The following is a 16,408-nucleotide window of genomic DNA, read 5'->3' on the forward strand; positions in this document are numbered from 1 at the left end:
CAATGATGCAAGAGATTGTGGGGGCACCCGGATCCTTATACTTCGGAGGAGTGCTGTGCTGAATGATAGCACTAACATTTTCAGTCAACCTCACTTTTTTTGGCAAATGATTTTTAGAAGTGCGTTTTTGAGTGCACAAATCTTTAAGAAATTTTGCATAGGGAGGGATTTGCTTGATAGCATCCAAGAGGGGCAAGTTAATCTTCACTTGCTTGAAAACTTCCCACATGTCTTGAATTTTACAATTCTTGTTCCTAAAATGTGTCGACTTTTGAAGACGTTGAGGAAACGGAGCTTTTGGCTTATAAGTAGTTTCCACATTTGGGGTGCCATGTGTGGGATTTCCGTGAATGGTATTTGGACAAGACTTTGGATTTGAAGAGCTTGGATTTGGATTTTTCAAAGGAGGGTTTTTCTCACTTGTGTCTCCATCAAACTTGTTGTCAACCACTCTACCACTCCGAAGGGTGGTGATAGCTTGAACTTGTTCATGAGTCGGCCCACTCGGAGGAGGGGTGTCATTAATTACATGCATTCCTCTAGGATTTTCAAAAGGTCGAGAGGGAAGCTTGCCCTTGTCCTTTTGAAGCAATTGATTCACCGAGTTATCTATTTGGCCCACTTGAGTTTCGAGATTAGCTATGGATTGAGTATGAGAGTGAACCATTTGGAGAGTAGGCTGCAAGGATGTCAAGAGTTGCTTGTTGGCATCCATTATTTGCTTATTTAATGATTCCATCATTTGCTTGTTTGCAGCTACTATCTCATCAGTTGGACACACAGGAGGTTGATTAGAGACATTTGGATTGTAAGGAGGACGGTAGCTTGAAGAGGCTTGGAAAGGTCTACCTTGATATTGAGAAGAAGGCTGATTTTGCCGCCCTTGGTTTTGGAATTGGGAATTTTGTGGGGCTTGTTGCCGCCACGAGAAATTCGGATGATCTCACCAACCCGGATTGTAGGTGTTGGAATATGGATTGTTCCCGGGCCACGAGAACATGGCATTAGCTTGCTCTTGGTTGGGATTGGGAAATTGCTCCGGTGTGGGGCAATCTTCCGAGAGATGGAATGGACTAGTACATGAAGCACAAACTGAACTTGCCGAATTTTGAGACAATGAAGGAGGAAGATGTGGTGCCATCAATTGGTAGAATTTATGAGCGATGGCATCCACTTAAGATGATTCCTCCCTTATTGATTTTGGTTGACAAGGGTTGGTGTTCTTTGCAATGGTTGCGGTCGGAGCCCTACGAGAATTATGTTGAAGTGAATTTTCTCTTAAATTCTCAAGTAGGGTCCAAGCCTCATCCGCATTCTTGGACATGAACATCCCACCACAAGAAGAATCAACCATGAATCTATGGGTTTCGGTCAAGCCGGCATAGAAAGCTTGCACTAATTGCCATTTTGGGATCAAATGATGAGGACATTTTCGAAGAAGATCTTGTAGCCTTTCCCAAGTCTCATGGAGTTGTTCTCCATCAACTTGAGAAAAACTTAGAATGGAACGCCTCATTTGGTTGGTTTTACTCATCGGATAATACTTCTTAAGGAATTCTTGTTGCAATTGAGCCCAAGAAGTAATGGAATTGGGAGCGAGGGAGTTCAACCAATATTTTGCCCTATCCTTTAGGGAGAATGGGAAAAGATGGAGATGAAGTGCATTGTCCGGAAAACCTCTCAACCGGATGGTCGAACAGATTTCAAGGAACTCATCAAGATGCTTATATGGATCTTCATTATCAAAGCCATGAAATGATGGAAGCATTTGGATGGTGCTTGATTTGATCTCATATTGAGCTACATCGATGTTTGGCATTACTATGCAAGAAGGAGAAGCATAGGTGGTAGGAATGAAATGATCTCTAAGAGTCATTGGTTCTACATTAGGAATTTCAGCCCTTTCATTCCCTGGATTTCCTACGTTATCCCCCATTGTATTGAATTCAGTTTCAAGATCCCTTGTAAGAGTGGGTTCCCTAAGGTTCCATCTAAGAGTTCTTTCAAGTGAATTTATATCAATAGGCCAGTCAAGTGTGGGTAGAGAGAGTGACCTACGGCCAAACATCAACAACAAAGCATAAATTCAACAACACAATTCATCATCAATACTCCACATACGATGTTCCCTTTCTCCTCAATTATCAAGACAGAAAATAAATGGCCACGACAAGGACCGATGCTTGTACACGAAATTAAACAAGATAATAGCCTCTACAAGGGCTTCACAACTAAATTAACTACTTCTAAAATTAACACATGTACTGTATCTATAAGTTGAAACTAGAAGTCTAGAGACTTACCTGGGGTCCTCTAGACTTACAATTTGCTAGCGTTCCCACGGCGCTTCAAGTCCCTAGAATCTTACAACACGAAAATGGTTAAACCACACAAGAAATATTCACAAAACACAGTATTCACAATCAAACTAAAATTAACCCTAGAACCTTGGTCGCTAAACCATTTGCAGTCCTCGGCAACGGCGCCAAAAATTAATCGGTTGATCAACTATACATCAACCTTCGCAATAGCACGAATCATTGTAAAATAGGGCTATTGGTCGGGTAAGTCGAACCACTGGGACTGTGCTAATCTATGGCAACCTAAGTGTCTAGAGTCATTTTAGAGTGATAAGGTGTAATAAACAGTTGTTGATTGGTTTGTCACTAAGCTAGAAATGTAAAGATGCATAAAATAATAAATGGAAGGAGATTAAAAGGAGTGAAACTTAGGTGGAGAGGACTAGGGAAATGAATCCACCACACACCTCATAAACATGCTAACTTGCAATTAACTTGGGGGAGCTACTTATGTAAATGACCATGATATGTAGAGATGCATGATAACTACACTATCTTCAAGAAGTTCATACAATCAAGAGCTAAGCATAAACCATCTAAGTATAATCCCCTAGGAATGGCCTATCAAATCCCTTACTTTGTATGGTAAATGCACATGTAATCAAAGACTAAGTATAATCCATCCACGGTTGGTATGAACCATCTACTTAATTACATTAAACTAGGGGTGTAGTATGGTTCATCGTTCCTAGGAATGGACTATCAAAACCTTCACAAGACATTCCAAGAAAACCATTTCATAATCTCATCTCCATTCCCACTATGAAGATGCAAGCTATAAAATCATGAGAGAATATAACCTAAAACAAGATGATAAAACTCAACATAATCATTAATAGAAATTAAGATCCATTACAACATGTGTAGAGCTCTAGATTATGAAAAATACCACATACATACTTCATTCCCCAAATTAAGAACAAAACTAGAGTATGCTTACAAGGGAGGCTTCATCACCTCCCTAGAAGAAGAGTTAGTTACCCATTGGAGCCTTAGAATGAAGAAGAAGAAGCTTGAACTCCATCTCCAATTTTCGAGCTCCCCTTTGTTAGCTTGAAGAACTCCTTTCTTTTCTCTCCTCTCTCTCCTCTTATCTTTTAAAAATGAATGATAGGATGGCTGTGGCCCTTAGTTGCCTTATAACTTTCAACCAAGCTCTCTCTCTCTCCTCCAAAGACATTCCCAACCATTCCATAAAGAAGGAGGGTGGAAATGTGGAAACCAATGCACAAGTGGGCTGAAGAGGGGTTCATTTCCGAGCTGCAATCTGGCTGATTTTCGAGCACTCGAAGAGTGGTCTCGAGCACTCTAAATTAGTGTAATGTGCAACATACTCTTCTTGCTCAGCACTGACCTACTTTGGTAAAACTGCTATAACTTTGTGTCCCAAACTCCGAATGATGATCTGTTTGAAGATTTAGAGAGCTGATTCAGTTCTTTAAAAACTTCATGTTTTGATGAAGACCCAATTCTCAAGTCTGATTGGTCGAAAATGGGGAGAAAGGCAGTACTTCAGTGCTGCCAGGCAGTTCTGCGCACCTCTGTTAAGAAGATCATAACTCTCTGTTCCGAACTCCGAATGACAAACCGCTTGAAGATTTGGAAAGCTGATTCAGAGCTATAAATCTTTCATGTTATGATGGAAGTCCAGTTCTTGAGTTTGCTAGGTCGAAAATGGCAACAAAAGTTAGGTTCTACCGCTGCCAGAAATTCAGAATTGGCACCCTTTTTGTTCATAATTCCACAAGGCATCATTTTTGCTTCCTTTTTGCACTTTAACCTGAAAATGCACAAAAACATGAAAATGGAGTTAATCTACATAAAATAATCAATTAATGGACTTTGTTAATGTAATTTAGGGCGCCTGAATATACAGTATTCAGCGCTTATCATATACACACACACACATCTATTTATTACACGTTATCAGTACGAGCTCTATCCATCTGAGATTTGAAGAATAAGCTTTCTCTCCCTCTTTCTATCCCAACTATATATCTATTTTGTGATATTAGTTTTGATAGATTGTTGGGTTAGTTTGCTTTATCAAAGAAAATAGTATTTCTGACTTCAAAGGTTATTTTGAAAACGTCAAACTTGACAAAGATGGAATTCGTGGCCCTGGATATTTTTGGCAAAAATTATTTATCTTGGATTCTGGATGCTTAGATCCATTTGGATGCCATGGGCCTTGGAGACACAATTAAAGAAGAAAATGATGCATCATTACATAATAAAGCAAAGACCATGATTTTCCTCCGGTGCCATATTAGTGAGGAACCAAAAACTGAATACCTCACTGAAAGAGATTCACTATGTTTGTGGAACAATTTGAAAGAAAGATATGATCATCAAAAAACAGTTATCCTTCTAAAGGCTCGGGCTGATTGGCAGCAATTGCGGTTGTAAGATTTTAAAACTGTTGCTGAATATAACTCTGCCCTATTTAAAATCAGCTCTACATTGAAATTATGTGGTGATCTCATTACTGATGAACTTTTGTTGGAAAAAACATTCACTACATTTCACGCCTCGAATGTACTCTTGTAACAACAATATTGAGAGCATAGATTTAAAAAATATTCAGAGCTAATATCATGTTTACTTGTGGCAGAGCAAAATAATGGGCTTTTGTTAAGAAACCACCAGTCCCGTCTAACTAGATCGACACCGATCCCTGAAACATATGTTGCCTCATCCCGTGGTCGTGGATGCGGATGTGGACGTAGTCGTGGTGGTAGAAATGAATATGGTCGTGGTAAAAATAACTACCACAATAATGAATATGGTTGTGGTAGAAATCATTCTTATTATCGTGAAGGATATCAATCCTCACATTTTCGCAATCAGAGATCCACACCATATCTCCAAAAGAGAATAATGAAATGAAACAAGTAAAAGGGAAGGATGTGGCTCAACCTCCCAAGGCACATGATAATACTTGTTATCGGTGTGGCATGACAGGGCATTGGCAAAGCATTTGTCGTACACCTAAGCATCTGGCTGAACTTTACCAAGCCTCAATGAAAGAAAAGGGGAAACAAAAGGAAATGAATTTTATTGATCATGATGAGCCCGTTGACATCACAAATCTGGAAATGAATTTCATTAATCATAATGAGCCAGTTCACATCACAAATCTGGATGTATCAGATTTTTTCGAGGACCGTGATGGAAAGATAGACTTCCTAATTGGTGATGGAAATGTCCACACCAATTAAATCCTATTTTCTTTTCATGTTCTGTCTGCTATGTTTCTATTTTCCTTGTATTAAAGTTTTTATTTTCTAGTTTGTATTGAAGTTTCTTTTCTTATAAAATTTTCGTTTATGATAAAGAAATTTGCATGAATATGAATGGATCTGACTAGTTTCAAAATAAATGGAGAAGATATATGTCTTGCAGATAGTGGAACGATACACACAATCCTTTGAGATCAAAAATATTTTTCTCACTTAACTCTGACAGACGCTAGTGTTAGTACAATATTAGGTCCCACCAACTTGATTGAAGGCTCTGGACGAGCTAACGTTATTTTACCACATGGACCAAGATTACTGTAAAGACCCGGTCTTTTTCCTTCCTTTCTTTTTCTCAGATTTTCACGGATATTTTTTTTTTCCGTTGATCTTTTTCCTTCCTAGGTTCAGTTCCTCGTTGCTTAGTGTCGTCTCAAGTGCTCTGGAGTGAGTTCTTAGACTCTTTTTCTTTGGATTGAAAACTTCATTTGAGGACCGAGTTAATTCCACATTTTTTCGTTTTTCAACACTATTCACTTTTCGTCTTTTTTCCTATTTCTTCATTTTCCCTATTCTGTCTTTTCCTCGTTTGTCACTTTGTTGGCATAACCTCACTTCTTGTGTTCGAAGTTGGTTTTTGACTTCACATATCTTCATTAAGTGGTTTCCACGAAATACGTATCTTTACTTTTGTAAGAAAGTACTCTGGTTGCTCCCGGTGTCCATAGGGGCATGGATGCATAGTTTTTCAGAATCTTTTTCTTTTCTTGGGGTGTTTTTCATAAATATCTTTTCAAGATATTTTATTTCAGAGGTTTTTAAGAAAATATTTTTAGAAGATATTTTCATTCTAGGCCATTAGTGTAGTTTTCACTTTTTGGAGGGGCCATTGTGCAATTAATGAAAGTTATTGCTAAATGCCTTGCTTTGAGCCTGGATCCTCATACGGGATTCATTTTTACTTTTTTTTGAGTCGCGTACTCTTTGAATTTCCTTCTGGTTGTTTTTCTCCAGTTTCAGGGTTTCCGGCACCGGTTGCCGTCGAACTTGTTTGGGGCATAACTTTCTGCTCGGGACTCGATTTTTGACGCCGTTTCTTTTGTTGTTCATATTTTCTCATTTTGAATCTTTTTTATTCATAGAGTTTTGTCGTTTGAGCGTGTTTGCTGGAATTTCACTTTTCCGGACTCGGCGGGGCCCTTTCGGGGCACTTTTTGAGATTTTCTATCAATAAAGTAACTTAAAAGAAAATATCAGATTTTTCTCTCTCTCTCTCCCCTCTCTTGGCTGGCCATCCATGGCAGCCATGGCTTCCGGTCTTCTTTCTTCTTTTCCGGCCACTTCCCTTTTATAAAAAGGTGTAGTGCCTTAGTGTTTATTGCTCGTCTTGACGACACGCGTCTTTCACCCTTATTAGAACTCGCTTTTGGCTAATTTTTGAGTTCGGGTTTGAGGCCAAGTTAGGATTTTGGTAGGTCCTCTTTGGAGTTTACTGTTCACGGCGTTGTCCCCGACAAAACCTTAAGTATCGTCGGATTCGGAGCCGTTTCATTTTGGTGGCTTTTGAGATTTTCATCTCAAATTGAGGTAGGGGATGTTTAAGGATTTTGTATGTGTTGTATTGAGTGTTCTTATTATACAACTTATTTGCATGCTTTGTATCAAATCTAGAAAAATTAGTATTATTTATTTCTTTGTATAAGATTGATTTAATTTTCAAGGATGTATATAGTCTAGAATTGAGTTGTGGCATGATGATTAATTATGTTTTAATATGTTTGTTAACATATATTAAATTGAAATTATTTGAATAAGAATTGCACTTTTTATTTAATATTTATCTTTTGTGAAAGATTAAATTCAATGGCCGTACCTTGCATGAAATGAACTTGTGATGTTCTTTTAAATTAAGTCTTGGCATGTCCTTTAACATACTTTAATTTGAGAGCAATTGGATAAGTATGAAAATCTAGAGATTTTAATTAAAATGATTAATTAAAATCCATTTAATGGTTCCATTGGCCTAATTAAGTTTTTAACTTGATATTCGTGATAACTATGGCTTGTATACTAGCATATGTTAATTTTGGACCATTTGATGTTGTTTTAGAATTTAGGGATTTGATTGTCGTGATTTGATTAAATTCCATTTTGTTGTTCAAATGGCCTAATCAAGTTTTTGAATTGATATATGTAGTGAACAAGTTATGTTGTATAACATGTGTTAATTAGGAACCATTTGATTGGGATTTGAAACCTAAGGAAATTAATTAGTTATTTAATTAATTTTCATTTCTATTACATTATTGATTAAATCATGTATTTGACATTGATAATATGTTTGAAGCATGATTTTAGACTTGTAATGGATGCATGAGTTTATGTTTCAATATTGAAATATATTGTGATAACATGTAACAAATCGTACACTGAAGATTTAACATGTGATGTTATTATAGCGCGTAACGAATTGCGGTATGAAGATTCAACATTGTCATCCTATAGTAGTTTTGGATTTAGAACATGTATTGTGTGGTTACAACCTACTTGTGCATGGAATGTAGTTTCGTGCTGTATATATATATTTCGTATATAAGTTGTTAACTTATTTATTTTGGAGTCACTTGGGACATGGTTACTATGATATGGCTAGAGTTTGGCTCTAGTGTGGGAGGTATGAGTTCTCCCCGTCGAGATAGTGCGCACTAGGGGTGGTATTACCAGTGGGTTAGTGCCCGTAATAGCCATTGAGGTCTCGGCATAATTTCAAGCTTAGATGTCCAAGTGTTCCACTAATTGATTTCGCACTTTTAGATTTCTAGTTGATAACGTAGAGAATCTATGTCTTGATATGTGGTATTAGAAATTCTAATTATACTAAATTGCTATATTTAGTTGATTTCGTATTTTAGATTTCAAGTTAATAACTTTGAGAATCTGTATCTAGATACTTTGTATAGCATGCATCTATGTTGGTTAAATTGCATAGATATTCTGATTTGCGTCTTGTTATTCAAATGTAGCTTAGGAATGATCCTATTGATTCATTTGGAACATAGACATTAGGTGGCATGACCCACTTTTGTCATTTTTGTATATTAGATTTCAAGTTGATGACTTTGAGAATCTATATTTTGTCGCTTTGTATAACATGCTCCTATGTTGTTTGAATTGCATGAATGATGTGTTTTATGCTAGAAATGATCTTAGGCAGCTTAGGATGCTACTTGAGTCTCACCTTTGACATAGACGCTAGGTGGAATGAACCATGATGTTTAAATCATGCAAACATGTAAAACGTTAGGTTGATGCATGCTCATTTCCTACGAGTAGCTTTATGTTGCTCACCCCAAAGTTACTGGGGTATATTTTAGGTACAGGATACAAGATTGGAGATTTGCACTTGCTTTGGGTGAATTGTAAAATGGAAGTTTCTTTAGAAGCATTCTTGTTCACATGCAAGTGTTAGCATGTTTAAGTTTTGCCTATGAAATGTAATTTTCCTAACTTGGAGGTTTGTCATGTCAAATGTTGTAAATAAATTGTAATAAGGCCATAGGCCATTTCAGCATGTTTAAAATGTTATTTTACATTTGCGTGTATGTTCACATTGTCACACAGTTGCATACAATTAAATTTGATCATACCATGAGGGATTCAAATAAAGCTTAGGGGCTTCTTCTTCATTGTGGTGCATAACAGGTTCATAGGCACTTTCTCGAGCCATTTCAGTTGACCGAAATGCTAGTTCGGTCGACCGATTCCCTTTTTGGTTTCGTTTGAATAGTGAAACATGCATTCCAGTAGCCAAATTCGAGTTTCAGGTCTATTTCGGTCAACCGAAGTGATTTTTCTTCACCTTCAGGATTTTAGGAGAGTTTTTGATCATTTTGGTCGACCAAAATGGCTATTTCGGTCGACCTAAATAGCTTCCATACACAACACTCTTCAGTTTTGTGTTAGCACTGTTGTTCCGACTTCAAACGGCCATATCTCCTTCATTTCTAAGCCAAATGGGGTTATTCTTGAGCCTAAACTCAAGGATTTTGAGTCAGCTTTCCAATGGAACCTATTCCATTCTCAGACTCCAATCACAGTGGGAGGTATCATGTTTTAGTAAAGTAGGGTCAGTTTTCGCTTAAACCGAGAAAGAGTATTTTGTGGGATTCTTGTCCAATGTTCTTGGAACCTCTTGGAATTTTGTGAAATGACTACATTAGGTTTTTTCACCTTTTTTGATTTGTTTAGAGTCAAGTTTCTCTTCTTAATTGTGAATTGACCATTTTGCCCCTTGGTTAATGGATTTTGCCCGTTTTGACCTTTGTTTTCGCTTTCGTTTCATTTGATTTCCGTGACTTCATGTGAGGTCACATTGGAGTCTTGGGGATGGTTTGCATCTCTATAGATTTTGGATTTATCTTTTGCTTCCGCATTTTGGATCCGTTATCGGGTCAACTTTCGGTTCATCACAGTGCACACTGGGTTTAAAAATCCAGGGTCGTCACAAGTGGTATCAAAGCTCCTAGGTTTGAATACCTTGGACGACGGGTTTGGGTGCATATCATGCTTAGGTTGCTATACTCTATGTGTTTATGTGCTTCCCAATAATATGTTGTGGTTTGATAACACGTTTATGTGCTTATGTGGTATATATAGTATGCAATTTGTTTAAGCATGATTTTAATTACTATGTAAAGAGCATGACATGTGATGTATGCTAGAGTAGAATTGTATATGCATGACTGTGTTGCATATTTGGCATGATACGGGATTAGTTATTAAGGTACGAGTTGGGGTTGATGGTAGTTATAGTCACAGTCTCGTGGTGGTATAGGTTGTTGTCGACCCAGCATTGGTTTTTAGGGTAGGTGGATGGTCACCTTTTGTTTAGGCTCTCGTGAGGTGAGTTATTTGGCATTGTCGTAGTGCTGGATTTGTTGGTTTTGAGCCATGATGAGGTTATGGGCCTCTTAGGATCCTTGATTGTTCGGGATGATTCCTCTGGGATTGCAATTTTCGTGGGTGGGTACGTTTTGGCGGGTGAATGGCACTATCATGCTATTGTACTGGCTAGCTATAAGTGCAGTTCGGATGGAATCAGTGTTGGTTTTGTTTTGATAGGTGTTGTCCTTATGATCGATGATGATGATGGTTGTTTTGGGGGTCAGTCGTAGTGATTGATTTGGTTGTTGTTGGTATGGCTATAGTTGCCATTTTCTTTGAGTTCTCCTTACGTGATGACGCTTTTGGGATCAATTCGATTGATTGATGTTTGGGTAGAGAGAACATCACACTTTTAGTGTCACTTACAGTGTCACCTTTAGATTCAGAGATGGATTGTTAGAGTCTTACCATTGTGGTAAAGGCTCACGTATGTTTTGAGACGGGTTGTTGTCGCATTAGTTTTTGGAGTCAGTTTATGGCTAAGATTAGTCTTTCCTTTTACCTAGACACTCTAGGACACGATGTCCATAGGGTTCATTATTGCATCATTTTTATCTTATGCAGTTTCGTTTACTACCATGTTAGTAATAAGATTTATGTTATTGTGATGCGTGAGTAGGTGAAGGTCTATCCACATTTGCCTTCTTGTTGTGTAGCATTAGCATGCCTTCTTTATATGCTTAGAGATGCCATGTTGTTACTGTATTTTAGTGACATGATTTTGTGCTTATGTGGAGACGTGCTGCATGTACCCTTGATTTTATCTATATGAGTAGATTTACTTTCTTGGTAGTTGCATTTCCTTGTTATTTGCATGACTTCCATGTTTAGTTTTTCCCTTTTGTTTCCCCTCGGTCGCATGTAGTGTGTATGTGGGTTTCCGTAAGGGTTTCATTGTGAGATTCCTTGTAGAGGAGTTGTCACATTTGTTTTGTCTTGGACTGTCCACTTCCCTAAGGTGGGAAGGATGCTCCATTTTCGTGTTTATCATATTGACACTTGTGGGAGAATAGGATTTCTTCTCTTTTCTTGGTTCAAGTAAGGGACTTCACAAGGAGTGAGCCTCTTCTCTTCGTTGCGTTGTGTACATCTTTGGGGTTGGCTGGTCCGTAAGGACCACTATTGTTGTCTTGAGTCCCTAGTGAGGATTTAATTAATTTTGGTCGACTTACTTCTATATAGGGGGTGAAGTCTTTGACCTTGTTGTCTTTCATTTTAGAGATAAAGTCGTGGTGTTGTCTTTCTTAGGACTGGTGGTTCCTTTCCTTCGTGTCTTCCCTTGGGAGTTTTATTGTGGTTGTTGACGGAGTTGTGGTGCTCAGAGTGAGTTGATTGGTGTGAGATCATTTTTACGGGACTTATGTCTATATCATTAAGGAATTGTTTGATTCGTGAGGTGAGCTCGATGCTCTTTTGAGGATGTCTTTTGGAGACTTGCTTTGGTTTTGGAGATCTAGATGTGGTTGACTCTTAGGAGAAGTTTTGGAGGATCACTGTTGGATATGGCTTATTTGTGGAGTTTTCTAGTCCTAGCTATGGCTAGGCGTAGTTTTGAGGAATCATAGTCCCGATGATTGGTTGTCGATCGAAATTGAGGAATTTTGATTTAGCTTGGTGTTGCCAAGCACGATTTTGAAAGACTTATTTTGTGACCTCGTTCGTCGAGATTATGATATGTGTACCACTTGGTGGACTTGTATTTCGAGGATTTAGTTATCCATGATATAGATATGGATCCGATGTCTAATTACAGTGTAGTCTTCTAGTTAATCTGCTTCAGGGAGAACTGAAGGACTTTCGATGAAATGTCTTGTTGAGAGGTTTGTTTTAATTTTTGTAGGCATTAATTTGCTTATCGGGCTTTGGATTCTTGATTGATGTTGTTAATAGGAGTATTTTGAGACATTGGAGTTATTGGTTTTGTTGTATTGAGGATTTGAGGCCTTAAGCATAATGGTGCCTATGACACTGTTGTCAGAGTTTGGGATTGGCCAGGATAGTCTAGAACGTCCTTGTACCATATTCCAACTCTCACAGATGCCTGGTTTCCACATTACTTTTGGCTATGATCGTTTGTGACATTGATGTCATTTGTGTTGAGAGTTTCATGGGTAAACTTGGTGGGGGGCAGGTTATGAATTAGTTCCTTACATTGTCATGCTACAGGATAAAATTGTGTGTTGTGGGCGAGTGCTAGTTGCTGTCGATGCTACCTTACTGACGAGTAAGTGTGGGCGGGCACTAGGTACTGTCATTGCTACCACACATTTGAGTACGTCGTGGGCGCGTCCTGGTCGCTATTCGTACTGCCATGTCATCTTTGTTTGGTACCTTGATTTGATACGTGGTTATCTTGGAGTTCTTTTGGTGATTGTTTTTGGAGCGGTATGATGGTTCATCGGGAGGGATGCTTACGGTTATTGTTTTCCGTTCTTTTGTCTGACCTTGGGTTCTGTGTGTGAGTTCTAACTTGTCGTGTGGCCATGTGGTCACTTTTCCTCTGAGAGGTTGTCTTGTCATGAGCATGACACTGGTTTGTGGATTTCCTTTCAGTTTTGAGGTCGTTAGTGTAGCGTGTTGTGTGGGATACTCAGAGATGTACCCTGTAGTTATCCTGGTTTCGCCTTTTGTTTTGTTGGGGCAGGATTTCGGGGACGAAATCCCTTTAAGGTGGGAAGGTTGTAAAGACTCGGTCTTTTTCCTTCATTTCTTTTTCTCAGATTTTCACGGATATTTTTTTTTCCGTTGATCTTTTTCCTTCCTAGGTTCAGTTCCTCATCGCTTAATGTTGTCTCGAGTGCTCTGGAGTGAGTTCTGAGACTATTTTCTTTGGATTGACAACTTCCTTTGAGGACCGAGTCAATTCCACATTTTTTCGTTTTTCGACACTATTCACTTTTTGATTTTTTCCCTATTTCGTCATTTTCCCTATTTTGTCTTTTCCCCGTTTGTCACTTTGTTGGCATAACCTCACTTCTTGTGGTCGGAGTTGGTTTTTGACTTCACATATCTTCATTCTAAGTGGTTTCCATGAAATACGTATCTTTATTTTTGTAAGAAAGTACTCTGGTTGCTCCTGGTGTCCATAGGGGCATGGATGCATAGTTTTTAAGAATCTTTTTCTTTTCTTGGGGTATTTTTTGTAAATATCTTTTGAAGATATTTTATTTTAGGGGGTTTTAAGAAAATATTTTTGGAAGATATTTTCATTCTAGGCCAGTAGTGCAGTTTTCACTTTTTGGAGGGGCCATTGTGCAATTAATGAAAGTTATTGCTAAATGCTTTGTTTTGAGCCTCGATCCTCGTACGGGATTCATTTACACTTTTCATCGAGTCGCGTACTCTTTGAATTTCCTTCTGGTTGTTTTTCTCCAATTTCAGGGTTTTCGGCACCGGTTGCCGCCGAACTTGTTTGGGACATAACTTTCTGCTCGGGACTTGGTTTTTGACGCCGTTTCTTCTGTTGTTCATATTTTCTCATTTTTGAATCTTTTTCATTCATAAAGTTTTGCTGTTTGAGTGTGTTTGCTCGAATTCCACTTTTCCGGACCCGGTGGGGCCTGTTCGGGGCACTTTTTGAGATTTTCTATAAATAGAGTAACTTAAGAGAAAATATTATATTTTTCTCTCTCTCCCCTCTCTTGGCTGGCCATCCATGGTAGCCATGGCTGCCGGTCTTCTTTCTTCTTTTCTGGCCACTTCCCTTTTGTAAAAAGGTGTAGTGCCTTAGTGTTTATTACTCGTTTTGACGACGCGCGTCTTTCACCCTTATTAGAACCCGTTTTTGGCCAATTTTTAAGTTCGAGTTTATGGCCAAGTTAGGATTTTGGTAGGTCCTATTTGGAGTTTATTGTTCATGGCGTTGTCCCCGACAAAATCCCGAAGTATCGTCGGATTCGGAGCCATTTCATTTTGGTGGCTTTTGAGATTTTCATCTCAAATTGAGGTAGGGGATGTTTTAGGATTTTGTATTGAAGATGCAAAGAATTTTCTCTCTTTCTCTTTGGACAAAATCTCATTACATTTTCAATTAAAAATAAATCTCCCCCCCCCCCCCTTTCACTCTCTTCGCTGCCTTTTTATAGGCAATTACAAGTGCTGCTGGACTATCAGTTTTGGGCCTTCTTTCCAATGGGCTTGGTCTTCTTTGGTGGATCCTCTGAGCTCGGCCCATTCTGTAGTGCTCTTGTATGGGCTATATTTCAATTGTTTACCCCGATGCCACGTCTGCGGACTATAACCGGCCCATATTACTTATTGTATCCTCAACTTCCCCCATAATTACTCCCTAATAAATTAGGGAGTAATTATTAGAGGCTGCTAATCATGACTTGACGGCTCGAGAAGATCGCATGGAAGAATGGACGGTTAGATTTGGGGGTCGGTGCTTCGAGATTCAAAAAACTCCTCGCTTTCCTGACTCCTCGGCCTTCGGGCCCACCTTGTCTTTATAAGCCTCATAGATGTTCCATCAATTCTCTTTACTGTCTTTATCTTACTTTACTGTTGTTCAAATCTTCTCTGGTGATTTCTTGCAAAAGCTACTTTTTCTAGCAACCTTGCAGTACTCTTTGACGTTTTCACTCTCTTTGGTTAGTTTTGTTTGCCTTTCTCTTTCAGAAGACCTCTTTTTATCCCTTAAAATCTTCATTCATTTTCACCATGACTATAGATCTAGATGTTCTTCGCATGAGACTTCACCTTCCTGACGATATACAAATTATAAATTGCCTTAAAGAGGTGGATATTAGAACTGGTGCTGGCCTTTTTCCCGGCGAGGTTCTATTTTCCCACCTTCATCTTAACCTCCTTAGGTTCCCTCTGCATCCCTTCTTTAACTATGTTTTTAATAAATTGAAACTTTCCCCTTTGCAAGTAAACCTAAATTTCCTTAGGGTTTTATCTATTATGTTGCTTCTGAACCATGACAGAGGTCTAGATCTGGACCTCGTAGATCTTCTCCTCTGTTACAAGGTTAGCAAAATCTGAACTGATGAACCATTTTACCATTTCTACCCAATTGAGAAGAGGTCCATCTGCAAAGATAAAATCAAATCTGAGAAGGGTTGGAGGAAAAATATAATTGGGATTAGGGAGCCTGGTTTTCTCCAGCCACAGAGGATTTCCTAATCCCGAGCACTTTTAGAGAGTGCTCTGTCTTTTCATATAAAAAATACAACACCCATAAGAGTGACTGTCCTTGCGAGATTTGCGTTCCTCGCTTTTGTACTTTCTTATGCCATTCCTTAGGCATTCCTTGTAATGATTTGAGCTACAGTGTTTGCAAGGATAGGGATAATTATTTGAAGTAGTACGTTCTGACTAACATTCCCTCTTACTCGGATCTCCTTACCTCCGACAACCTTCTTGCTCTCTCAGCCCTTGGCAAGACAATGAGTCAGCTCCAGATCCCTTCCTTCGGCAGGAGGAAAACTGCCTCCAGGACCGTTGTTGCCCCTGCAGCAACTTCTTCTCTAGTTTTAGTATCTTCCTCTGCCACTATTTTTGATACCACTCCTTCCACCAATCCGAACGTGACGACTACCGACCCGATCTCCAACACTACGACTGTCAATCCGAATGTGACCCCTTCTGTCAGCAACCTTCCCAGCTCTGCTACTGCTACCGCTTGGGAAAAGACGAGAGGAAAAAGGCATCAGCCTGATAGTGCTCTCAGCTTTGATGACGTTCCTCTATCATAGAAGGTTAGGCCTTCTGGGCTGAGTGTGTCCGTGCACCCTCTGACTAGGCCTCCTACCCCCTCTGGGCAACCTCTGTCAATGCCTCTGCCTCTGTAATGGCACCATGGAACCCTCGCTTTATTCGAACGGACGGATCATCTGTAAAGCCGGACGAGACCATGTT

The sequence above is a fragment of the Cornus florida genome, unplaced genomic scaffold (genome assembly GCF_030987335.1).
Source record: "Cornus florida cultivar Cherokee Brave unplaced genomic scaffold, ASM3098733v1 CherokeeBrave_3.0.0_Hap2_Chr02, whole genome shotgun sequence".
Taxonomy (NCBI): Eukaryota; Viridiplantae; Streptophyta; class Magnoliopsida; order Cornales; family Cornaceae; genus Cornus; species Cornus florida.